This window comes from Anser anser, assembly GCF_964211835.1.
Source record: "Anser anser genome assembly, chromosome: 27".
NCBI lineage: Eukaryota > Metazoa > Chordata > Aves > Anseriformes > Anatidae > Anser > Anser anser.
The window spans coordinates 4,603,217-4,627,904 of record NC_139748.1 but is presented as its reverse complement, the minus strand read 5'-3'; the positions used below and the strand labels follow the sequence as shown (position 1 = coordinate 4,627,904).

The 24,688-nt window shown below is 57.8% G+C and overlaps 1 protein-coding gene and 1 long non-coding RNA gene across 9 annotated transcripts in view; both read left to right on the top strand.

The window, feature by feature from the left end:
* The first annotated feature begins 1,485 nt into the window (after positions 1 to 1,485).
* Positions 1,486 to 6,230, top strand: LOC310887155. The gene is made up of 2 exons (XR_014575673.1): positions 1,486 to 1,818; positions 3,854 to 6,230. It is a non-coding gene; the product is annotated as an uncharacterized lncRNA (long non-coding RNA).
* Positions 6,231 to 19,884: 13,654 nt separating this feature from the next.
* The window catches only part of FOXP4 (forkhead box P4), a 62,871-nt gene continuing 58,067 nt past the window's right edge, over positions 19,885 to 24,688 (top strand). For 5 of the 8 annotated variants that reach the window (XM_083812748.1, XM_083812747.1, XM_083812746.1 and 2 more), the window contains exons 1-2: positions 19,909 to 20,024; positions 21,006 to 21,170. The gene's annotated coding sequence lies outside the window, so the exon portion shown is untranslated. Of the gene's footprint in view, positions 20,025 to 21,005; positions 21,171 to 24,688 lie in introns of all 8 variants that reach the window. The other 3 variants (XM_083812740.1, XM_083812739.1, XM_083812741.1) reach the window with 2 other exon arrangements.

Sequence of the window (24,688 nt, the reverse complement as noted above, 5' to 3'; positions counted from 1 at the left end):
GCTGCTCTCCTATCAAAGCCAGCAGTGGCCCCTAGGATAAACATGCGGTCAGAAGACAGAAAACTCCAGGCTAAAACACTATTCGTTTCACCCATAGCAGCATAAACTGAGAGGCTTTTAAGAAGGGCGAATGGTTTTCAGTAAATCTCTCATATCAGCAGAAACCTTTGAAAGAGTTTGTTTAAAGGCTGTGGAGATAAACAGCCCGGCCAAGTGTTTGTTTAAGATGTATGTACTCTGTGTCGACTGGTAGGCTGGTATTTATATCGAGGGGGGGGGAAAGGAGAGCGAGGAGCTTTTTGACCCTTTGCTAGCTTGGGCTGCGTGAACTTGGGCGCTGCAGGAGCCGGGGGGGGGACGCGAGGGGTGCGGGGGCTTCGTTTCCCCACCGTGCAGAGGCGTGCGAGGTCCCGGCTGAGCTGGCCGTGCCAGGCACCGGCTGGATAAACGCCTGGCCAGGGATTCCCCGACTCATGGTCGGAACCAGCAGCATGGGGAGAGGGGAGGGAGAAGGATGCGCAAAGCCCGGCAGGCAGGAGGGGGGCTCAGCTCACTAACGGCGGAGCTCGAAGCCTTTGCCTGCGTCCCAGCGCCGTGGCTTCAGCTGGAAACGGCCCCTCGGCAGGCAGCAGAAGGGGGCTGAGTGAAGGCGTGCTGCCTTTCGAGTGATGTTGGCTGTAGCGGGACAGAGCTGGGGGTGGCTAGCAGCACGCCGAAGCATCCTGACCGCAGTGGTCCCAGGGATGGAAGAGAGCAGAGGGGACGGGGGCACCTGAACCACCCCCGAGCAGCAGCAACATGGGGCCGGGAGGTGTCTTTCGGTCACAGCTCTCCGGAGAGCCCATGGCTGAGCCACCCGAGCACCCAGATGCACACCTGAGCACCCACTCTTGCACCCAAGCACCCACGCATGCACCCACGCACCATCACTCAGCACCCGTGGGGTCCCACGGCACAGCCCCTTAGGCAGGGCAGAGGCTGGGGAGCCCCAAGCAAAGCACCCCAGATGGCAGAGCAGGGGTTTTCCTGGCAGCGAGCTGGTTCTGTCACCTTCCTCCCAAACCTGCCCTGCCAAATGATGGCTTTCACCCCCCCGAATTAAATGAATGTGGATGCTTAACAGCCTGCCTCCAGAAAGGAGGTGCTCTCAGAGGGGACTTGCTCTAGATTTATCCTTGTGTAGCCAGAAGCAGGATTTGGCCTGTTTCCTCAGCTGGCAGGGCACGCAGCATCCCACCAGCTGAGCTGGGCACGTGAAAAACGCTTATAGCATCTTCCCTCGTCCTCAGGGATCCCGGCAGCACTTATGGATCCTCCAGGTCCGTTCAGTGCTTCTTCTGCCGCTTCTAGGGCAGGTGCTGGGGTCAGGATCAGAGTATCCTACAGATCTGCTGGGGAAGGGAAGGGAAGGGAAGGGAAGGGAAGGGAAGGGAAGGGAAGGGAAGGGAAGGGAAGGGAAGGGAAGGGAAGGGAAGGGAAGGGAAGGGAAGGGAAGGGAAGGGAAGGGAAGGGAAGGGAAGGGAAGGGAAGGGAAGGGAAGGGAAGGGAAGGGAAGGACTAACTCTACCAGGTGGAACCTATACACTGAGAGCTGAAACCTCAGCTGCTTTAAATCTCTGGTGCCAGTGGAGCAGCACCAATTACACCAGCTGATTTGGCCCAGAGGGGATTGAGGTGCAGCCAGTGCTTGTATTCTCCACCACTGGCAACCCAGGGCACCTGGATAAAAGGAGCTCAGGCCTGGGGCTGTGTTTCCCAACTCCTTGTAGCAGCATTGATGCTCCCTGGGGACGGGATGGTGGCTCCGAGGTCTGGAAGGTGAGTCTTGACTTAGGCAACAAGTCCCAGAAGCTGGGAGTAGGGCCCAAAATCTGCGCAATAATTGTGTCCAATGCTTTACAGCCCGAAGAGCATGCAGGCTGTCTTCCCTTACCTGCTGTATTTTGCAGGTATAATAGCAATTCATAAACAGTGCAAGTGTCCCAGTTAAATAAAAAATAGTAATAAAAAAAAGCTGAAAATAGAATAGAAACACTTTTTTTTTTAATTAGTGTGAAATGGAATTTGGAAGAAAAAAAAGATCTCTAGCTGAGTGTTTTGTTTACAGAAAATCAGGTGATCCTGTTTTGAGCTTTTAAAACTGTTGTCATATTTCTAATTGTTAGAGTCACTAAATGTTCTCCAAACAAATCCCTTCGGAAAGTGCCTCCCTGTCTCTGAGCCGCACAGCCGAGGTGCTATCGGCCTGCTCCTGTTTCTTCTTTTCTGCTGTGAAAGGCTGCTCAAGCTGCTCTGCTTTGAAAAGTTTTGATTTGGCCAAAGCTGGTGAATTTAGATGCATTTACCCTCATTGCTCGCTGCACTGCTAGGTCTATCACAAGGCTATCGAGCACCACGGGGCTGGCTGTGGGAGAATTTGCTGTACTCCTACGAGGAACATCAACATTTGGGACAAGCTGGGGGGAGCCCAGCACTGAGGATGGAGCCCAAGCATCCTCTCGCCCCCTAGCACTGCCCCGGGGGGATGCTCGGGTGGGGGCTGCCCCGGTTCTCCCTTGTAGTGGTGTCCTCTGCTCTCCTGTGGCTTACAAAACAGGCCGTGATCTCCCTTGGCCTCACACTGCAGTGCTTTTGTACATTTTCCCTGCCCCGAAATGTGGGTCCCCCTGCACCAGGATCACGGAGAGCGGCGATCCTGTCCTCCTCGCAGCGACCTCTTACACTGTTATCGGCTGCCCTCCTTAGCCTTCTCCGGGCTAGACTAAACAAACGCAGCTCCTCCAGTCTCTCCTTGTGGGTTGTGCTTTCCAAACCTCTTATCGTTGTTTCTCTGCTCTTCTTTGAACTCCCTCCGGTTTGCTGATCTCCTTCCCAATGGGCAGCACGGGACGAGCACCAGCCAAGCATTCCCACTGCAGCCCCTTTTGCTCCACACCCTGTGGGTCTGTGCCGAGCTCTCCATCACATGGATGTCCCAGATCACTTTTTGTTGTGCCCCAGCTGCCATCAGCTTTTTGCCTGTGGTGCCCGTGCTGTTGGGCTGACTGCAGCCCCTTAGGTCGTTCCTCTGTGCAGCATTCGGGACAAACCCATCCCCTCGCTGCTGTCTCTCAGCTCTTTACCAATTGATTGCTTAATAATCTATCTGCGCATTTTTCTGCGTATCAATTTATTCTGGCCAATCCCCCCTCTTTAATCAGAGGCGTTACGACTGCCTCCTCCAGCCCTCTGGGAATTCACCACCTGAGTGCGAACCGGTGGATCCGGAGGGATTTGGGCCCTCCTCGTGTACGAGGGGGGACCCCAGGGACTCCTCTAGGCCTGTCTCCAAGTGGAGCGGTGGCAAGGTCTGGGGGCACTTTGGGGCTCCGCATTGAGCGGTGACAGTCACGGTGAGGTGACAACTTTGGTGCGGTGGCACTGCTCCCGTGGGAGATGGGCAGGGATGTGCCAGGCTCATTGGCAGCAGAGCTCTTTGCCGTGCCTGTCGCCTCGCTGTGTATCACAAAATCAGATCCCGAGGACCCACCTTCCTTGCCCGGTGGGGATTTGGGTCGTCTCGGTTCCTTTTCCAGCCCATAAAACGCCCATTCCCCTCCCTGGCTCCGTCCTTTCCCTCGTCGTTCCCGTGCAAAGGAAAGCCCTCAGCAAGATACTGATTTAAAACCCAGAAGCCAGTACTTTTCTTTTCAAACCTCAGCATTTCATCTTCCCTCTAAGAAGGAAGGAAGCCCCTTTTGTTGAGTACACAGCCTGTAATTTCCCTGTCAGATCCTAGCAGCAGGTCAGTGTTGTGACTGACTGAGTGAGGATCGCTCCCTTAAGGGTAATTACACTAAATTTCTTTTTGAAGGACAGCTTTCGCTGGATATGATACAAGGAACCCGCTTTTTTTCCATTCACTTAAATTCATGAATTCAGCGGCTGTCACCGCGCGCGCGGGAGCTGGAAGGGGCGCGAGTCCCCCGGCGGAGGCAGCGATGGGCGAGCAGGGACGGACGGCACGGGCACCGGGAGCTCCTCGGGGATGCGGGGCTGGAAAGCGGCTGAGAAGGGACCCGGGATTTCTCTTTCCCCCCTCCATGCTCCGTCTTTGCTCGCCTTCCCCTCCCTGCCACCTGGGTGGCATCGCGAGGCTCCATCCATCACTCTCCGGCGTCTCGATCGCTCCTTGTGGGCTCACCCTCCATGTGTCCAGGAGTCACTCGTCAACAACAAACAGTTAAAAGGAAGAAAATAGGCTGGAAATATCAATGCACTTTGGTAACAATAAACCCTGCTTTTAATTTATGCTAATATGTAGGGTTGTGGTGACAGTAAGAACAAAATTACAGAGTGGCTTTCTAGCTGGTAATTATCCCTCCATTTTCGTTGCTCGGGAAGATGGACACACAATTATGCTCTCTTGCTGTATATTAATACGGATTCTTGACATCTTCAGCAGACCTGGAGCTGTCATCGGGCTTTTTGTCTACTTTAATTGAAAATTAATGGTTACTGTGTTACCACGGAAACCGTGGCAATGGACGCCAATAGCGCTCACATATCAAACAGGCACTGGTGGCATTGTCTGTCCGTGTTGACCTTGAAAGTTAAAAGAAAAACTTAAATAAAAAAAAAAAAGGAGAGGGGTAGGAAAGAAGAGGAAAAAAACCTTGAAAACTGAGGGGTTGATACTGGGAATCAAAGGAAGGGAAGAAGGGGTGAAAACAGAGGGTTAAGAAGGAAAAACTTGGTGTCTCTTGTATCTGGAAGGGGAGGAAAAAAAAAAAGCCTCAAAGCAGGGAGTCGGAGAGCGCCGCTTGAGTGCAGCAGCCTCGTGAGCAGCTCCGGGGTCACCCCAGCTCGGCGTCCTCGAGCCGGGAGGAGCGCGGCCGCCGGCGTGCGAGCAAGGCGTGAGCGTGGGCACGGCGGTGCCAAGCAGCCCCCAGCAGGGGAAGGACTGGGGGAAGCTGGTGGGGAGACAGGGAAAGCAAGGAAGAGAAATAGGTCGGAGGGATGAGAGTCCGGGTTTGCTTGGAGTGGGAATGCTGCCTGTGCGGCGGGTGGGTGCAGAGTGCTGCCTCCGTCCGGGTCAGGAGCAGGGTGGGAGCCTTCATTCCTGTTGGAAATGCGATTTTAGGTACGTTCTGCTTTCCCTGGTGCCCACCTTTCACTGTCTCCTCTCTTGCCTGGATCACCAAGGGCTGCTCTGTGCCTTTGTTAGCGAATAACAGAGGGGCAGGCTTCTCTTCGGGAGCTTGGGACTTCTGGGTCCCCTTCACACCTAAGTGAGCTGCCTAATTGGCTTGGCTTTTCCTCCTCCTCTCTCACTCTCCATGAGCTTCCCATGACCTGTGGGCCTGCTTTTAACAGAGGCTGGAGCACGGGGAAAGGCAGCCACCCCGCTTTCCCCCTGCGCAATAAAATGCCACGTTAGAGCAAGAAGATTTGCAGCTGGCAAGGAAATAGCGCCCTGGTGTGCCTCCTGCCCCAGAGAAGTGCCCAGATGAGAAATGTGGAGGATTAAGTGGGAGCAGTTTCATCAAAAAGTGGAACAGGGAAATTTGGGAAACCCTGTGACAAGGTGGATATCTTGCAGGGCCCTGCGGCTGCTCGGTGCCGCTCAGCGCATCCATGGGTGGGATGGTTTTGGGGCCAGCCACGGCAGAGATGCCCACCTGGCACCTGCACGCCCTGGTACCTTCATGCCCTCCGCATCCCTGCTCCCTTGCAAACACCTCCGGATGCGGTGCTGATGTGAACCCCGGCCCCTTCGGGAAGGTGATCCAGGGCCTTTTAAATCTGAGTACCCCGGGAGCCCGTCCTCCTCCAGAGCAAACAAGAAGACAAACACAGCGGAGGCGTGCCTGAAAGCCGGAGTCTTTTTTCATTTTCCCTGCATCCCTGATCCCAACCTTAATCCCCGCACTGAATCCTGTCAGCCCGGCTGTTCTCGCGCTGACATTGCTGCAGGCATCTTCTCCGCTGCCTTCCCTCAGATCTGCCTCCTCCTGGGACGTCTAAAGAGGACTCCGAGATTTCTGTGTTACTGGATGATTCACTCCGTGCCCTCCAGCAAAGCGCTGGGGCTCCCCGGGGGGAGGAAGCAGGCGGAGGGGGGACGGGGGCTGCGGTGCCGATGCCGTGCCGGCGGATGCTCCGGCTGCACGCCGAGGCTCCGGGCATCTCAGCGGGGTTGGGCAAAAGCAAGAGCAAGGGGTGGGCAGGAGCAGGGTGCTGCTGCCGGTGCCCGGGGTGGAGGGAGATGTACCTATCACCCCGGACACCCTATCCATTTTGCTGTCAGGCCGTTATGGTGATGATGGTCCTGATTTTGCCCGGCTCGCCATCGATCGGAGGCTGCAAGCATTGGGGGACAGGTGCATCCCACAGGCTGCCTGCCTGACCCTGCCACCCACGGCCTTTGGGGTGGGGAGGGCCCTAGAAGAGGGTTTCTCCAGGTGGGTCTCCCAGCCCCGTGCCAGGTGCCGCCAGCTCTCCCCTCTTGATGTGACACCAGGGGCTGGTGACAACGCAGAGACCTGGGCTGAGCCCGTCTCACCCTAACCTCCGAGGTGCAGCAGGGGAAGAAGAGAAATAAGCCTGTATGCCAAAATCTCATCACCTGGCTACTCATAGCTGTGGCAGCAGCATGGGGTCTGGGTCATCAGCTGGAGGTTTGTGCCTCAGGTGGAAGCGGAGCCCGGACCCGAGCACCTCTGCCTTTGGGCAGCTGGAAAACTGAGCGCGTTCCCTGGCTGCGAGCAACAGGCTCCATGTTCGGGTGGCTTTCCTCAATAAAAACCAACCAAGCCCTACTGCAACCCCTCCAACAAACATCCCCCTCGGCTGGGGAGGGGATAGCGGCTTCTCACGTCCACCTGAGGACCCCTTCCCCGCTCCCAACCACAAGCGGGTTGGTAGGACCGAGAGCGGATGCGGGCACCTTGGCAGCCCCCGGTACCCAGGGCGGACCCCAGGGCTCTGTCCCCTGCTGAACCCCCCCGGGCCAGCCCCAAGCCTCTTAGGCACTTGTCACCTCTCCTTGTCACCTCTCCTCGTGCTGTAATCCCGCACCCGAGGGGGTGTCAGTGCCGCAGCGTGAAGCTTTTTCAGTGCTTTACGTGGGCACTCGGCAGACGGGCTGCGGGTTGGTTTTTTAATCCTCTGTGTGGGGACTTTAACTGTACATGTTTGGATTTTATTAGCCTGCGTACGTGGGTTTTATGACAGGAAAGGTGGGCATTTTAATGAACTGCTTAGGACACAGGAACAAGAATGGAAAGAGATTTTCAATGGCGCTTTAATAAATAACAAAACACATCGATTTAAATGTTGTAAGCAATAAAAAGCGTATATATTATTGAGCACACGTAGTTCCTGTGACCTTAAAATCCATTATTAACCCAGAAATCCAGCAGTGCCTGCTACCTGGCCAAGAATATTTCCACTTTTGGGGTTTGGGGTGAAGGGTGCAGAAGGGTCTCGTGCGCGCCAGGGGCAGGACGGTGGCACCGAGGGGCAGTCTGGCGGCGCGGTGTGTCTGGGGAGGCTCGCTTTGCAGGGCAAGTCTGGGGATGTCAAGAGGAAAGAACCATCCGTGTGGGACCATGAAGGTATGTTTTTCCTTTGGGAAATCCCCCTCGCTGGCACCCCTGGCCCTGCCCTTCATCTTCGCTCCCGGGGTGCCCGCGGGGCGGTGGGCGAGAACAGAGGGGATGCGCAGGGAGCTCCGCGCGGTGCCTGGCCACTGCCAGGATGGTGGCATTGCAGGGCAAGCCCCGTGCCAAACTCGAGTGCTGTCTTTTGGACCAAGTTCTCTCTCTTTTTTTTTTTCTTTTTTTTTTTTAATTCTCAGATCAACGTGAAGGGGGCTATGGCCCCGGCCGAGGTCTGCAGTAACCCGACGCGGGGGCAGAGGGGGAGGGCTGAATTCCTTCAAGAGCCTGAAAATATCTTTCTTTTTTGAAATGTTTGTATAGCATGACTTGGCCGATTTACCTCATAATATCTCACGTTGGCCTAAAGCCGAGGGCATTAGCGAAACTGTGAGCCAGATAAATGATTCTAGCGCTTTTTCTTCTCCGTATCTGCTGTTACAATAAAAAGGGCCTTTTCCATCCAACTGCCTCCCGTTAACCCAGGCGGTGCCGGGGCCGGGAGGCAGGGGAGGCACGGAGGCGGACACCGCTGGCAGGAGCAGAGGCCATGTGTTTGCACAGCCAGGAGTGGAAAAAGCCATGGAGAGCCTTTGTGTTTCCTGGCACACGGGGGCTGCGAGCCCGGAGCCGCGAGCTTGCGGGCAGTGACGTTACGCAGAGGAAGTGTTTCGGTATTCCCATGCAGTCACATTAGACACGGTTCCCAGCTGATGGGCGTCTTCTCCGGAGGCTGCAGCGCCCCTCCAGATGCCACCTCGGTGGTCTCCAGGCTGGCCTCAGTCCTGGTATTCAACTCAAGGGCAAGAGAATTTGTTTTTTTTCTGCAGGTCTGCCTCCAAGCAGTGGCGGTGCGGGGTGGGCTGCGCTCACGGCAGCGGTGTGGTGATGGCTAAGAGAGTTTCCTGCAAGGCGTGCACAAGCATTGAACAACAAGGGCTTAGCTGGGCATCGTGGCAAGGTAAAGGCCCATGTCACGTCTGCCAGGACATCAACATGGGGCTGCAATGGGAAGAGATGAGCGGGGAAGCATCCACATACCTCTGCTGAGCACAAAGGGGGGCAACGTGGCACGGTGAAACCACTGGTGCCATGCTGCAAAGGTTGAGTTTGCAGAGGCAAGGGGCTTTAATATGAAATAACCTCAATTAACCTGCAGCAAATCTCCATCCCTCGTTTTCTGATGCTTGTGGGGAGAGGAGCAGGACCTGGGGGCGAGGGGAGTGCATTTGGGCTGCTGGTGGGAGCCTGTAAAAAATGATAGGGCAGCCAGCGGGACCCGCCTTCCCCTCAGCTCCGGCTCGAGTCGTACAGTGGGAGCTCGCTGTGACCCGGAGCAAGAAGATACTGATTTTACTCAGTTAAATTGCTTTAAAAAACGACAACTCCGTCAATGCTGAAAGTGTTCGGACACTCGGTGTGTGGCTCAGAGCCGGGGTGTTTTTGCTGGGGACGTGGTGGCTTCGCTCTCGGTAGCAGCAGCTTCAGGTCGCAGCTTGCTCTCCGGCTTCTGGGTGGATGTGGACGTGAGCGCATTTCTGACGACGGTGTTTTCCCAGCTCGCTCCCTGATGATGGGACCTCACCTCTGAGAACCAGAAGAGGTGGTGCAGCTGATGAAACTCCAGACTTGCTCAAACCCGGGTGATGAAATGCCAAACGTGCTGCTGGGTACCACTAGGGAAGCCACGAGTGTCCGATGGAGGAACCAGCAAAGCGCTGTGCAAATGCCTGTGTAACACACACATGTGTGTGCAGGGCAGGGGGTGATCTCCCCCCTTCCAGGCACATGGGGATTATTACACAACCCCCCAGATAAATAAATAGTTTTCATACGTTTAAAAAAGTATCAGCCATACGAGGAGGTGTGCCCTCTAAATTTAATGGAGGTAAATCAAACGCAGCAGAGGCTTTGGGATTCTGGCTGTAGAGGTTAGGTATCGCAGCTAACATTGTGCACCCACTGCGATTACACACCAAGGACCAGGACCCAGAGGCATGGTGGGTCCGCAGGTCTCCTTTCAGGAGGTCTGGGGAAGCAAGGTACGATGCTCGGCACTATTTCAGGACAAATGCACACATTCAGCACCGGCACATCTCTCCCAAACCCCACATCAGGCAGGGATATCGGTAATCTGCGCTGTCTGGGCTCTTGCACCCTTCCTATCGCTGCCACATCTACACTCGGGTATCTGATTTGGCCTCGGGGAGTTATGCCACAATTAATTGCCCGTTTCCTCGGAGACGTGATTGGGATCCGGAGCGAGCACAGAGGTGGGATTGGGATGAGCCCAGCTCCTGGCGCGCCCGGCTCGGCGAGGGGTAGGTGCACACCTCCCTGCACGTCGGTGACCTCATGCTGCAGACATGGATGAGGTCACTGGGATAATTGCCCTCCCAAAACGCCGTATCTTGCGGGAAGAGGCTGTTATGAAGCTGGAGAACTTGCTAAGGCAGAAAGTACATTGTATGCCCCTGGCCGAGAGGGAAGCTCGGCAGCGGAGCGTGCCAAGACCTCCAAAAAACAGACCTTGGGCTCCGGGGGCATGGGAGGGGAAGAGACGCCGGCAGCCAAGATCAGGCGCTGGGGGAAGCCAGGGGGATAATTGCAGGAGGAAGATCCGCGGTTCCCTGCGGGCAGCGAGTGCGACCTTGCAGGGACCTGCCTTCCCCAGGGCACACGGGGCTGGGCTCGCCGCGTGGAACAGGGCTCCAGATGCTCCGGGACAGAGCCCTGCAGACACCGGGGTGCTCGGCGTGGCCGAATTTCAACAGGTCAGCTCAGCTCTAGGGCTGCACCTGGAGCAAATCCCTGCAGCACGCTGTGCCTCAGTTTCCCTGCTTGCACAACAGCGGGAACGATGCCCTACCACCCTCGCAATGCAGTCGGAAAGCGTTGTTGGCAAAAATGTCACAGGAGCGATGTTATCGCTCACCTAACCCTCCCTCCTCTCACCAGGGAAAACTCCAACATGTTTTTATCCTCCGGTACAAAGTTGCTGCAGCCTCAGAGCGAAGCAGCCCCTACCCTGCAGTGGTGTTCCTCCCCTGCTCCGTTTTCAGCTGGTTCTTCTCCCCGCAGCCACATGACAGGTATTTGAAAAGAAGCTGAGAGCAGCGCTATCAAACCCTCGCAGTTACCGGGACGAGCCAGACTTTAAGGAGACTGCATATGAGTGAGTTTCACGGGAAAACAAACAGAAATACTTTTGTCACCGCACCAGAAGAAAAAAAAAAAAATAAAGAGGGAAAAAAAAATAGCCGCTCTGTGGAAAAAATCAACTCTTTCCTGAATAAAGCAGAAAAAAATGCTGCCGTATTGAGCTGTGACATATGGTTACACAAATAGAAACCACAGAGGGGAAAATCATGTTTTCTCTTTCATTATTTATCACTCTCTAACTGTCTCCAGCTGGGTGAGTAAACAGCCTCATTGGGCTGTAATGAGAACAGCCTGCTGCCACTGTGCTCCGGGCTGCCGGATCCGGCGGCGCGCGGCGCGTGTGCACGGGGGGTGCGAGCGCTGCGCCCCCGGCCCCTCGAGCTGAGCCCCCCCGGGACGGGGACACGCGGCCACCGGTGCCCGCGGCGTCCTCCCCTCGGCAAGCGCTAACAAGGGGCAGGCTGGGAGTTAAACGAAGCGGGCTGCTCCCGGTTATGGCGCGGGGGAATTATGTGCCCAATTTCCCCCCTGAGCCGCGTTGCAAATTGACTCCTAAGTGTCCCGTGAAATGGCTGCATAATTTGCGCATTTGCGAAGCGGCGGCGCGACCGCGGTGCGGGCGGGAGGTGGCTTTGCTTCGCGCTTGGTTTTTAGCTGGTTTATCGCCAGCTTTGCCCACCCCGCAGCTCCCGCAGGGTTTTATCACAGGGCCCGTGGCTCTGCTGCTCTCTTACGGCATCTTCCCTCCCGTCCCATCCCGAGAGGCCCCAAAAGCGAAGTTCCGTGCCTCTCGCCATGCCGGGGCACCAAGGCCAAGTTCCCTTCCCAAGCCACGGGACCAGGAGAGGCTGTGGTTGCGGTGATGTCCCCCACCGGTCATCGCTCCCCTTTTATTTGGATCTGTCCCTGGGAGCCCTCCGGGATCCTCTGCGGACACGTGGCAGCTGGCTCGCATCGCCCAAGTCCCGCTGCTTTTTACCATTTGCCTTGCTGGGGGGGATCAGACTTTAAGATTCAGATCCCCCCGATTAGGGCAGGCTGTGGATTAGGCTCTGAATTAGGTCAGGGTATCGGGTCTTTCATCCTCTGTGGTGCTTTCTTGTTTCTCCCCTGCATCTTCCTTGGGGCAAACTGGAGATTTCTTGGCCAAACCACAGCCCGTGCACGTGGACCAGTGGACATTACGCACGACGTACGGCACAGGCACAACGCTGCAGCCTGGCTTCGAGCTGCCCCTGTCCCTTCTTGGTCCTTGTACCCGGTGTTGAGCACTTGGGACTGTGCAGCCATCGAGGGCATTGTGCCACCCCCGGGGACTGCATCCATCCAAGCCCTCCAGGGGAGAAAAGTCCTTGCCAAAAGGCAGCGAGTCCTTGAGCACGAGCAGCGGTGACGGGTGGTTTCCCATGAAGATTAACCCACTCTTCAAGTTAAGCGCAGCAGCCATCCCCTCTGCCTTGAGTGGCATTCCTAGCAGAACCCAGTCCTCCCAACAAACAAAAAACTGTGAGCAAATGGCAGCATTTTTTTAAAAAGGTGGCCCAATTTTGCCTGCTGGTTCTCCTCTCACCTAAGGAATAGTGTATGCCACATTTGGAGTGAAATTGGGTCATTGTTGAACAAAGGTCATGAAAAGGTCAGGAAAAGGCTTTTCGGTAGGAAACCCCAGTTTCTGTGATCCCAAGTAAAGTTATAAACAAAGTGGCCAAAAAGTGCACGGAGCAAAACATCTGTGTGTTTACGTGGTACGCCCAGCTGCACGCTGCTAAAAATCCAGATTTCACCACTTCTGCACTTCCTGCAGGCTTGCAGTGGTTTTTCGGAAGAGAAAGAAAAGAACCCAGTGAGAACCTGGCTTTTTCCTGCTAAATCGTTGCCTCCTCCAGACTCATTGCTGCAGGACAGGGATGTCAGCGTACGTCCCGAGAGAGCAGGGAGCCAAAGGCTGTGGGAAAAGCGAGGTGTCCGGCGCGGCTCTGATTCAGCCCAGCACAGGAGCACATGCTCCCATCCCATTGACTTAGCGCTCAAACACCCGCCTTGCTGAATCAAAGCCCTCTTACAGTAAATACTCACTTAGCTTTCACAATCGCCATCTGATGATCTAATCCCCGCCCGTTTCCCTGGGAAGGGATTGCACAGGCGACGCGCTCGGCAGCTCCTTTCCACAGAAAAATCAGCGCAGATGCGTGCCAGACTTGGAAGCGTCGAGAAACATTTACAAATAAGTAAATAAATGTGAAAGCTTGGGGTTAGGCTCGCCGAAAGGCGGCTTTGCCAGGGAAGTTTTCCAAAGGGCAGACAGTAGTTAGGAGGGGCTCTTGCAGGACGCGGTGTGTGTTTTCCCCTCGCTCTCTAACTGGGGTTCGGTCTCCATCACATCGGGTTTGTGCGGTTGCTCGAGGTGCTGCTGGTGACCTCCCCAGCTGCTCCTGCAGGACCAGGTCAGTCCAGCCCTGGTCCCACATATTCCAAGCCCTCCCCCTCCGGGTCCCACTGCTTGGAGCATCGCACAGGCCGGATCCTGCCCTCCTGAGCCTCCAAACGCACCCTTCTATGCAGCACCAGTTACCGCGCTGCCCTGCCTCGCCTTCCCTGGCTGCACCTTTAACATCCTCCCTGGGTACTAAAGTAACCCCCAATCAGCAAAACTTAATTTTGCAAAAAGACAAAAAGAGGCCTCGCTCCAACTGATGGAAAATCGTTTGTTTCTTGGCAGGTTGTTGTTCATTTCCCCCACGAAGGACTCAGCACCCCTCTCCCCGTGCAGCCCTGGCACCTCTCGTCCTCAGCGGAGCTGCCACAAAACCTGAGCTGAACAGGAATATTGCCGCTAACAAACTTCCGAAAAGTGACAAAATGGAAACTTCCCCAAGGAGCGAAGAAGGAGGATGATGCCCTCCCCTCCCGTCCTCACGCCGGCAGGGCCGGAGGAGCGGGCACCTCGTGGCACAAAAGCAAATGAGCAGCATCGCCAGGAGATGCTATTTCTATTTTAACCAGGTAAATGAGGCTTGAGCACTGGTGCAAATCCGGGAAATACATCGGAACTGGTTTTTAATGTTTTTTTTAACCGGAAACCGTCCCTTCATAACAACGTTCTTGAGCAGGAAAAAAAAAAAATACACATAATTTTCTTTCCCTTCCAGTATTGGCAGCCCCAAGGCAAACAGCCCCGTCCCCACCGCTGTTATTTACAGACCGTGGTGCAGCAGCGCCCAGGGACCCGGCCTGGTCCCGCCACGTGCCCGGCACCCACTCGAGGCAGCCCCCGGCCGCCCCGCGCCGCTCCGTGGGCTTGGTCTACTCAGGCTATTACGGTAATGCGATAAGGCAGTTCTTCGTGATATGAATCTTCGCCTTCGTTAAGGGGAGGGAAAAAAAAAAAAAAACACACACAACATTGCGTTTTGATGGCTCACAGGGACAGTTCATTAAGCAATCAACTCTTTTAATGAAATATTTCTTTGTTAAAATATTCATCGATCTGCCGCGGTTTCGCGTGGAGAGAGGGAAGGAGCGCGTCCCAAATGCTTTCCTGCTGCGCCTTCCCAAGCACGTGCCGAAATCCGAGGACTGTGCCCTGGCACTGCAGAGGTGGGAACGGGCATATTGCCCTCGGCAGAACACAGGGAGTTCTGCTGGACCCCAAGGTGATGCCAAAATCTGTTTTTTTTTCCCCTTTCCCCCCATTTTCCCCCCATTTCCATGCTGCTGCACCCGCCGGCAGCCGAGGTTTGGCACACCGGCTCCGGCAGCACCACGGTGGGCAGGTGCCACGCGGGGCCGTCGGCAGAGGGATGTGGGGAAAGTCGGGCCAAGAACGTGCAGAAATGGGCAACTTGCAGAGGTGGCTGCAGGGGGAGGCCCGCGGGGAGGGCTTGGCTCTGCCGGGGGGGGCACGAGGGGACGGGGACCCCCCCGTGCCAGTGCGGCGGCGCAGCGGAGGCTGGCGGGCACCCCGCGGGGATTTGGCCCGGAGCTCCGGTGTGAGCGCGAGGAGGAGGGAGCTCGGGGAGCCGGGACGGAGAGCATTGGCAGAGGAAGAAAGAGAGGAGGGGAAAAATATATCAAAGAGCGAGAAATGAACAACTGCAGACAAAGGGCCAAGTCTGGCCTCTCTCCCCCCCCCCCCCCCCCCCCCCCGGCTTTCTTAAACCTTACACCATGAGTAATCCCCGCCGCTCGGCACCGTGACGGCTCAGACAAGTAGTCACCGCGTGCGGGTGAGCATCTCCCCTAAGGAAACAATGCAGACAAACACCGGGAGTGGTGAGCGCAGACGTCCCGCTCTGGATGAGTAACGTTATTTGAAAAGCAGATAAATGAAAAAAAAAAAAGGGGAAGAGGGGAAAGGGAAAAAATAAAATAAAAACACCGCGCGTGCTGGTGGGGAGAGAGAAGCCAGGCGTCCTGCGCGTCTGGGTGCCAGAAGCATGGCACGGCATGGCACGGCACGGCACGTGGGGTCTGGCCCCTTTGGGGTGCCGCAGTGCCCACATCGTCGCTGGCACGCTGTATGACATCCATCCCCTCGCCTCGCAGCCTCCTCCCTCTCCTGTGCTGAGGCTCTGCAGGCACGGAGGAAAATTGGTCCCCGGCTGGAGACCTCCCCACGCCACATCCTTTGCTCCGTGTGTGGGAGCAGCACAGCCAGGCGCTGGTATTTTCACCTCCGTGCTCTCTCCTTTAACCAGAAACTTTGGCTCAGCAAACCCCAGCCGAGCCCAGGCTGCCTGACCGCCTCTCTCTGTGCAAGAAGGGGAAACTGAGGCACGGCACGGCTGCAAGCCGGAGGGGCTGCAACCCCCAGCCAAGCCCCAAGGCTAAGGACGCTGCACCCCCTGCGATATTCCCCCCTTTTCTTTGCAGTTCAGAGCAGGGCCGCGAGTTTCGCGCTGTCCCCGTCCCATCCCCAGGGGCTGTTCGCTCGGGGAATACCGAGGGGCTTTTTGGCATTGGGGCTGCTGGGGGGGACAGCGGAGGGGGAAGAGGGAGCGGCGCTGACTGCGGTGCACCCGGCAGCCTGTCGCTTTAAAAGGCAGCCAGGAGCCTCTCATCACTTACAGTAACTCGGTGCATCATTTCTTTGCCTTACGCAACACGTGTGCGGGGTCCAAGAGCGGCGGCGGCCACGGGCCCGCCGGCACGTCCAGGCGAAGCCGACTTCCCCCGGTCCTCCAGCAGCACCCGGGGCTGCCCACTTGCCCCCCGGCACGGATCCTGCCCCCTGCTCCCCGTGCTGAGCATCCCGCGGTGCTGGCGGCGGGGTGCGGGATCTGCCCAGGTGAACCCCGTGCAAGGAGCGTGGCTCGGATCCGGCCCCGGTCCCCAAGGGGAAGCAATGCGCATGGAAATGGATGGCGTGTTTTGGGTGGAAAAACAGCTTTTCTGCTCCTGAGCTTTCCGCCTTGGAAGGGACGGGAATATGGGGCCAAGCTGTGTGAATGCACAGCTCCCTCCCCCCAAAATTAACACTTTTCCCTTGTTCTCCCTATTTTCCCATTCCCAATTTTCTTTTCCCTTCCTTCCACCTTTTTTTTTGTTTGTTTATTTTGCCTTGAAAGAAGGAGGGAGAGAGGTAGGAAGCAGAAGGTTCGGGGGTGGTGTTCACATCTTCGGCCACTCACTGATTTTCAAACGAGCATCTTCAGAAAACTCAGGTTTTCTTATTTAAGTCACTCTCACCGTGTAAGAGACAGAAGACAAACGAGCTTTAGCTCTCGTGCTCTCCTCCGTCGATTTGCCAGCAATGGTGAACCCGTAACCTGTGGCAAAGGGGTTTTGGAGCCAGCTCGGACTTTCCTGGCAGGATGAGGCCGCTGCCCGGGTCGGAGCTGCTCTGCCTTCAGTGGGATTAGAGCAGACCCAAACCGACCTTTTCCATGGAAGATTGCAGCTTTCTGCCAAGCTTACGGCAACCTGGGAATTCCTCCATTCCGGGTAAACACCTCTGAGCGAAGATTTTCACTTTTTAAAGATTTCCAATATTCTGGATGGAGAAGCAGGCACTTTGTGGAGGAGAAAGAAAAAAAAAAAAAAAGAAAGACAAATCCTGGAGATTTGGGAATCCCAGGGATTTGGGGAATGATGGTAGAGGTGTAAGAGAGTGAGGATGTGTCCTGCCGGGGGGAGCTGGGATGTACAACTCTTCTGGAGGGGAAGGACCCCGCCACGTGGGACCCCACCACTTGAGCGACACCACTGTCCTCCCGTCGCGTGTCTCCGTGCTTTATAACCAGGCATTATGCACAACGTCTGATCCCAGGGCGATAAATCCTGCCGCCTCCGTTACATCTTTTTGGAGACGATACACACCGAAAGCTTCGCCTGCTGCAGAATAAAGGAACTTTTTTCCTTCCTTTTTTTTTTTTTTTTTTTTTTTTTTACCCTCTCCTGGGACTTTAGCACTGTAGCACAAGCATCTACGGTCTCTCCTGCAATCCCAGGAACATCCCTCGCCTGCAGCAGCCCCAAAGTCCCCCCAGAAATGAGGTTTCCAGCTGGGGCAGGAGCAAGGCGGCCCCTTGGAGCAGGACCAGAGCCCGCAAGGTGCCGTGGCGAGCGCCGCTTTGGGACCTCACCCAGGTCCTGTTCCTAATATTTTCTTCCTGGCTGACACAGACGAACAAAGAGGGATCTTTGGGCCACGCTCAATTCACAAACTCCCCTCGGTGGAAGTCTGCCCATGTCTTTTTGTGCAAATCCTTCCCACTCGGATGCTATTTGATGTCTTCAAAGGGGCTATTCTTATGTTGAGAAAAGAGGGCAGGCGCGGGTTTGACGAGGCTCTTCACTCAAAGCAAAGCTATTTTTCACTCCGAAGAGTGCCAGTTCGGGATTTAAAAAAACAGCCTGCTTTTCGCAGCCTGATATTGGGGCGAAAAACTCGCAGAGTCAGAGCGCTGGGGCTCTCGTAGGCTACAAACCTGGGGAGGGAGGCAAGCGGGAAAACAGCCTTTATGTACCCAGGAGGGAAACAAAGCTCCGTGAACCCACAAAAACACCTTGGGAAAATCGTCCCTTAGTCAAGCCAGGGGCAGGCAATGACTTGTGGTGCCTCCGTGGGTCACGGCCACCCCCGGAGCAAACCCTCTGCCCGAGCACCGTGCCCCCGGCTGTGCTCGTCCCGTGCACCCCAAATCAAGGGGGGACCCCAGCACCCTTCGCAAGTGCACCGGGCGTGGGAATCGCCCGCTGTGATGATCACAGAGCTGCCCTTTTCCACCACTTTTGGGAAAATTTCCCTTCGGAGCAAAGAGCTGAAGAGAGGCCACGTGGCTGCGGGTGGCCTCTGGGGTGTTTTTGGGGTGCAGAGCTGTGGGGACACAACACAGAGGACGAGTCTCACAGGAAACCCCATGCCCACACGGGAACACGTGGTGCCGAAACCTGGGAGCACGGGGAGGGCTGCTTGGGATTTTTCACCGCGAGGGGAAGGAGGAAGTTGTCCTGCTCCAAAGAAAAGTTTACCTGCAGGAAACGGAGCCCTCCCCTCACCACAGCGGGGCACGGCATTTCGGAGAACCCCATCCTGGGGGGGCCCCTTCCAAGAAAGCCAGCCCCTTGGAGAAGGTTCTGCAGAAGCGGGTGCGCAGCGAACACGCGGCTGGGGGGAGCCCTCCGAAAAATCCCGGGCCTCCAGAGGAGGTGGGAGAAGGGCTGGAGGCTCAGCACCGCCCTGCCCTCACCGCCGGCTGTTTGCCCCCCCCAGGGAAGATTTTTGGGGGGATGACATCGATGGGGTCGCCGGGATGTTTGCTGGGGGCACCGCAGCTTGTGCCTGGTGGGAGCGGGCTTTTCCGCCACGTGGAAATTCCAGGTGCAGGGGAATTTTCATTCAAGAATAATTAAAAAAAAAAAAAAAAAAAGTTAAAATGAAATGGTCAAGAAAAAAAAGAATCTGGTTGTATTAGACCACTTTTCATCCTCATTTCACTTTTTAAAACTATTTCACCCGTCCAAACCCCAGAGATGTCTAAAAAGCTACTTCAGAAGTGAAAAAAAGAACACGGAGTCAGTGCCAGGGAAACAAACTGCCTCCGGGACTTCACAAAAAACTTTCTTTCGCTGCGTCCACACGAGGTTGTGCCTTCCCTGTGGGCCCGGTGGGGACGTTGCCGGGTGGGCGCAGCGTGCTGAGCCCCCTCCGCTGCCACCGCGTCCCCCTGCCCTGCTCGGGGTCGGCCCTGGCACCCAAAGGAGGGTGCTTTTGGGGTGTGGGGAAGGGTTTCGGGTCCTGCGGCCGGGCAACGGATGGGGTCCAGCAGCTGCACGGAGGTCGGGTGCCCAATCCTGACGTGCGGGGCCAGCAGCTGGGTGCGAGCTTGGGTTCAGTGGCCTGGTACGGGTTTCTGGGGACCCTGATGGGACGGCTGGATGCGGCCGTGGGGTGTAACAGAGGGGGGCTGGGGGGGTTACCAGCTCAGCGCCTCGCCTTTCCCATCTGTAAAATGGGCTCAGCAACCTCCTGCGAGCTCCGTTCCCCCTGGCCGCGCTTCGCCCCACAACCAGCCCGTCCCCCGTGCCTCAGTTTCCCCCTGCACCCCCCCAGCCCCTCACCCAACGCTTTCCCCGGGGACTGGGCTTGGGGAACCCCACAATTACCAGGGGCGCTAATTAACAACAGCGGGAGCACACGGGGGGGGCAGCGAGCCCCACTTGGGGGGGGGGGGGGGTTGAAAACCCACCGCATCCCTCACACCACGAACCAAGCGGGTGGGGGGGGGGGGGGGGCACAGAACGGAGCCCCCCCCTTCCTCCCTCCCCGTCCTTCCTCCTCCTCCTCCTCGGAGCACGGGGGGGGGCAGGCAGGGAAAGCGGCTGCACCTGCTTTAGAGGAACTATGGTAGGGCGGCCGGCTCCCGCCCCGCGCCGCCGCGCCCGCGCCGAGCCGAGCCGAGCCGAGCCGGGACGAGGCGGACCCCGGAGCCCAGCCCGGCCCCGCACGGCCCCGCACGGCCCCGCAGCCCCGGTTGGAGGAGGAGGGGGGGGGGGGGAGCTCCCGAAAGAGGGGGGGGGGGGCGCCAGGGGGCGCCGGTGCCGGTTCCCCCCCCCTCCAGCAGCAGCCTCGTGCCATGCAGCGGCGGTCCTAGAGGCGCGCCCCGTCGAACTTTGGGGGGGGGGGGGGGGAGGAAGGAGAAGGAGGAGGAGGAGGAGGAGGAGGAGGAAGGGGAGGAAGAGGAGGCGGCCGCATGCCCGCCGCGGCCCCCGCGCTACCAGGTGGGTGAGAGCGGAGCGGGCTTGGGGGGGTCCCGGTGCCCCCCCACACACATACACACCGGGGAGCTTCGACAGGACCCCCCCCCTTTCCCCCCTTTTTTCCCCTTTTCTCCCTTTTTCCCCTCTTTTCCCCTTTTTTTCGCCTTCCCCCCCCCTTATTCCCCCCTTATCGCCCCCTTCCCCCCCCTTTTCCCCCCTTTTTCCTCTCTTCCCCCCCCCTTTTCCCCTCTTCCCCCCCCCTTCCTCCCCCTTTCCTCCCCCTTCCCCCCTCTTCCACCCCCCCTTTTGCCCCTTTTCCCCCATTTTTTCCCCTTTTTCCCCCTTCCCCCCCCCCTCCGCGGAAGTTTGGTGCGGAGCCGGGACAAAGGCAGCGAGGGGGGGGGGGGGGGGCTGAATTGGGGAGGGGGAGGGGGATTAATTAGGAAGGGGGATTAATGGGGGGGGGGATCCCGGGGGGGTCCCCATTGCCCCCCTCTCTCGGTGCAGCCCAGGGCGGTGGGGGGGGGAGCTCGGGGGTCTCCGCCGCCCCCCCCCGAGGCGTTCCCCGGCCGGCAGCGGAGGAGGAAGAAGAGGAGGAGGAGGAGGAGGAGGAGGAGGAAGGCGGCCCCCGGCAGCCCCCTCGGGGCGGGTTGCGGGGGGGATGGGGGGGGCACGGGGCGAGCCGGGCTGAGCCGTGCCGAGCCGAGCCGGGCTCCGGAGGTGCCGCTCCCCGGCGGGCCGGGGTCCCAGCACCGGGGGGGGGGACACGGGCACACCGGGCCCCCGCCATGCCGAGCCTCCGCCGCGCTCCCTTTGTTGGGGCTTCGCCTTTTTCCCCCTTCTTTCTTCCCCCGCTGGCAGTTTTGCTTTAACACCAGCTGCTCCTGGGGGCTCGGGGTGGGCTCTTTGTGTTTGTTTTTTTTTTTTATTATTATTTTATTTTTTTATTATTATTTTTTTCCCCTTCCTCCCCCCACTTTTCTAACTCGCCCCCCCCCCCAGCCCCGCCGCTCCGCGCTCGCCTCGCTCGAGATAAATAAGTCGGGCGGCCGAGCGGCCCCAAGTTTTGCAATTGCTGGGAGAAGCAGCCGCAGCCGTCCCCGTCAACCTGCAGCGAGACCGGCCGTCGCTCCGGCGCCCTGGGAAACCCTCTAGAAAACCCACAAGGTGAGGGAGAGGAGGAAAACCCACGGGCACCGCCAAAAGAAAAACCCAAAACCAACCCCGTTGCAGGGAGCCGGAGGAGCCGGGTTTGGCACCGGGGGGGGGCCACCGCCGCGCGCCCCGATCCGAATCTGCGCCCGGCCGCGAAGTTTGGGAGTCTTCGGTGCGCCTTTGTTCGGAAGGGCACGGGGGGTGGTTTGGCCTGGGGGGGTTCCTACGAGGTTTTGGGGGGGGGGCTCGGGGCTCCGGTGTGATGCCCGCTGCCCGCGGGAGGGCTCGGGGGGCCGCCTGCCGCTGGTGGTGACGGCAGCGATCCGAGCGCCTTGGCAAAGAGTTTTTCCGTACGGAGCCGTCGCCTTGTGGGGGGGGTCGGAAATGGGTGGAAAAAAAAAAAATAAAAAAATTAAAATCGGGTGGTGAAACCTCGGTGGGTCGCCGCGAACCCCCCCCGGGGCCGCCTCGGCTCAGCCTCACTCGGCGCGGTCCCGGCTCCGTGGCGCGATGCTGCCCCGGCAAAGTTCGCTCGCTCCTATTCTTCCCCGAGCCCTCTCCCTCGTCCGTGTCCTGAACAAACGCGGCTCTGTCTCTTCTCTCCCGCTCCCCCTCGGAAAAAAGAAAGGCTCTCCACAAAGTGCTGCGCTAGCAGCAGATTGCTCCGAATATTTCTTTCGGTGGTAGGAAATCTGGTTCGAGTTGGCAGGCGCGTTCCGAAGGTGTGTATAGGGGAGAACAAGTGGAGTGTAATTGGGTTTGCTTTTGCCATTTGGGATTGATTCTTTTTTTTTTTTTTTCTCCCCCAACCCCCCCCCCCATTTAAAAAAAAAGTGAAGAGCTGTCGCCTTCTCTTCCCCCCCTGCCCCCCGTGCACTTTCTAAATCAAATAAAAACCCGCGTGGGGGAGAGCAGGAATAATTCACGGCCGCCCGAAAGCTCAACTTCGCTCGGAGCGGCGAAGCGCACGCTTGGAAAAACTTGCCCTGGGATTTTGCTCCTCTTAATATGGTCCTAAAGGAATTTGGGTCCGGATTCCTCTCCAGGATCCCCCGGCGGGTTTAGGCAGCTCCACCGGCTCCGCTCGGCGGCCGCGGGATCCCGAGGTTGCCTCTTGCCACGGTCGGACCCAACTTAGCGTCGGGTTAAGCCCTGGCTTTTCCGCGAGCGTTGTAAAGCTGTGGGGCATACCATAAAAACGTTATTAGTTTCTGTATTAAAAAGCCTGGGTTGTTTTTTAACCCGAACCAGAAGGAGGATTTACTTTTTACAAATTTCTTCTTGTGTGTTAAAAAATTTACGCGAGCACCGCGTTGCGCTGGGAGCAGGCGTTCGGTGGGAAATCAGCACAACGTGGGGCTCGCGCGGGCGCCCTGCCCCTGCTCGCTGTGGGTTCGCGGGGACCTTGTTCCCCTTCATCCTCCCCGGCTTGTCGGTTAAACACAGGGAAGCCTCGGGCTCCTGTGAAACCCAGCTCTGAATTTATTTTTTTAATTCCCACCCCCCCCTTCGAGTCTTGTTTAAAATCCGACAAGCCCCCCGGGGTGGGTGGAAGGAGAAATCACCGGGTTCGTAAAATTTACCCCCTTTTTTTTCTTTGCTTTTTTTTTTTTTTATATATATTATTTTTTTCCCCCCTTCAGGTTGCTCAAATCGAACTGCAAAGGGGAGGGGGTGGGATGCGTTGGGGGGGGGGGGGGGAGAAATCTGGCGAAAAGCAGGGAGGAAATTTTTCGTGTGCCGAGGCGGGGAGCTTTTGTCAGGGCTGCAGAGCCCTGGGGTGGCTCCGGCTCCTGCCTGGCGTCCGCCCTTTGTGGCGTGGAGCTGGGGGCGAGGGGGGGACGGGACTTGGAGTAGTGCTGGGGATCATCCCGGCTCGGAGATGCTGTCTTTTTTTTTAATTTTTATTTGAATTTATTAGTTGTTGTTGTTTTGTTGTTGTTGTTGTTGGGGTTTCCCCCCCCCCCAGGGCCATTTGATGCTGAGCCCGGAGCAGGGGGCTGAGCATCGCTGGGAGAAGCAAACAGTGCTGTGACCTGGTGCAGAGCCCAAACTTGGGCTCGGTTTGGGGGGAAAACGTGGAAAATTCCCCCCCTCAGCCCCAGGAAGGTGCTGCAGGGTCCTGGGCCCCGGGGGGAGCCGTGGGTGCCCCCCGTGGGGAAGGGGCCGGGTGAGGAGGATGCGGTGGGAAACGCCCGGGTGCCTTTTGGGGGCAGGTTTGCTGGGGGGGGGCAGAAAGCTGAGAAAAGCGGTGGAGAAATGGGATGAAAAGGGCTGAAAAGTTGTGGTTTGGGGGCGGGGGGAAGCGAGGAGGGGGAGCTGAGGGTGTGCAGGGGGGGGGAAAACATCAGCGGCCCCGCTCACCTCCCTGCCCTCCGAGGACGCGTCCCGGTCCCGCATCGGGCAGGGGAGAGCGGCCGGAGCGCGTGCGGGGAATGAGCGCACCCCGTAAAATCCAGCGCCGCCGAAATCCCCGCTGCGGGCCCGTGCCCCTTCTCCCTCCTAATAACCCGGCAGGAATGCGAGTGCACTCACTTGTGAAGTTGCTGCCCGGAGAGAGCCCGGCAGCTTTTCTTTTCTGCCGCCGGAGAGGGGGATGCTTTGAGGCTGTTTGTGTCTCGCAGTGGGGCTGGGGAGGGGGGCGGCGAGGCTCCGGCTTTGAGTTGTGGTTTTTTTTTTTTTCTCTTGCTTTTTTATTTATTTATTTATTTATTTCTCTTCCTCCCCCCCCCCCCTCCCCGGCTCCTTCTAGGCCATCCCGCCGGGGGCAGAGGGGCCGGAGGTGCGGGGCCGGCTTCGCCTTTGTGGTGGCGAGGTGGGGGGCGAGCCCCGCGCGGGGACGCGTCCCATTCTTCTTCCCCAAGAAAGGCAGGACAACGCCGAGCCCCCCCCTCATTTCTTTCACTCCCCCCCCATCCCCGTTTCATTTAAAAGGAACACCCGGTTCTACCTTTTGGCACCCCGTCTCCCACCGCAGAGCGGGCTTTGGCGGCCGGGAGGGTTCGGGAAATCCTCGTTGTTCGTGGCAGGGGCGCTTTTCCCCCCGTGGCCGTGGCGCTTTCGAAGCGCTCAGCCCCGGCCGCGGGTGGTGCGGGGGCTCCGGGGGACGCTCCCCGCTGCCTCCCGACAGCTCCCAGCCCTCGGGGCCGGGGGCGATTTCCCCCCCCCCTCCTTCTGCTTGCCGCCGCGCCGCTGTCACCTGCCGTTTCTGGAAGTGGAAACGTGAAATTTCCTGCCCTGTCCGCTTTCATTTCCATCTCCTCCAGCGCGGCCGCTCACCGGAGCGGGGCAGGAGGGCACCTTGCAGCCGGGGGCTCGGCTGTGCCCCCCCACCCCGGGAGGGAGCTGCTGGCATCTGCCCCTTGGAGGGGCGAGCGTGGTGATACCCAGAGAGGGAGGGGGAAAAATTGGGGGAATAAAGCCCTAAATGCCCTTGGAAACACATCCAGCCAGCTCAGGAGATGTAAAAACACGACAAGGTGCAGCTTCTGGGCACCCTGGTGCACCTGAGAGGAGTGCTGCCTGCCTCT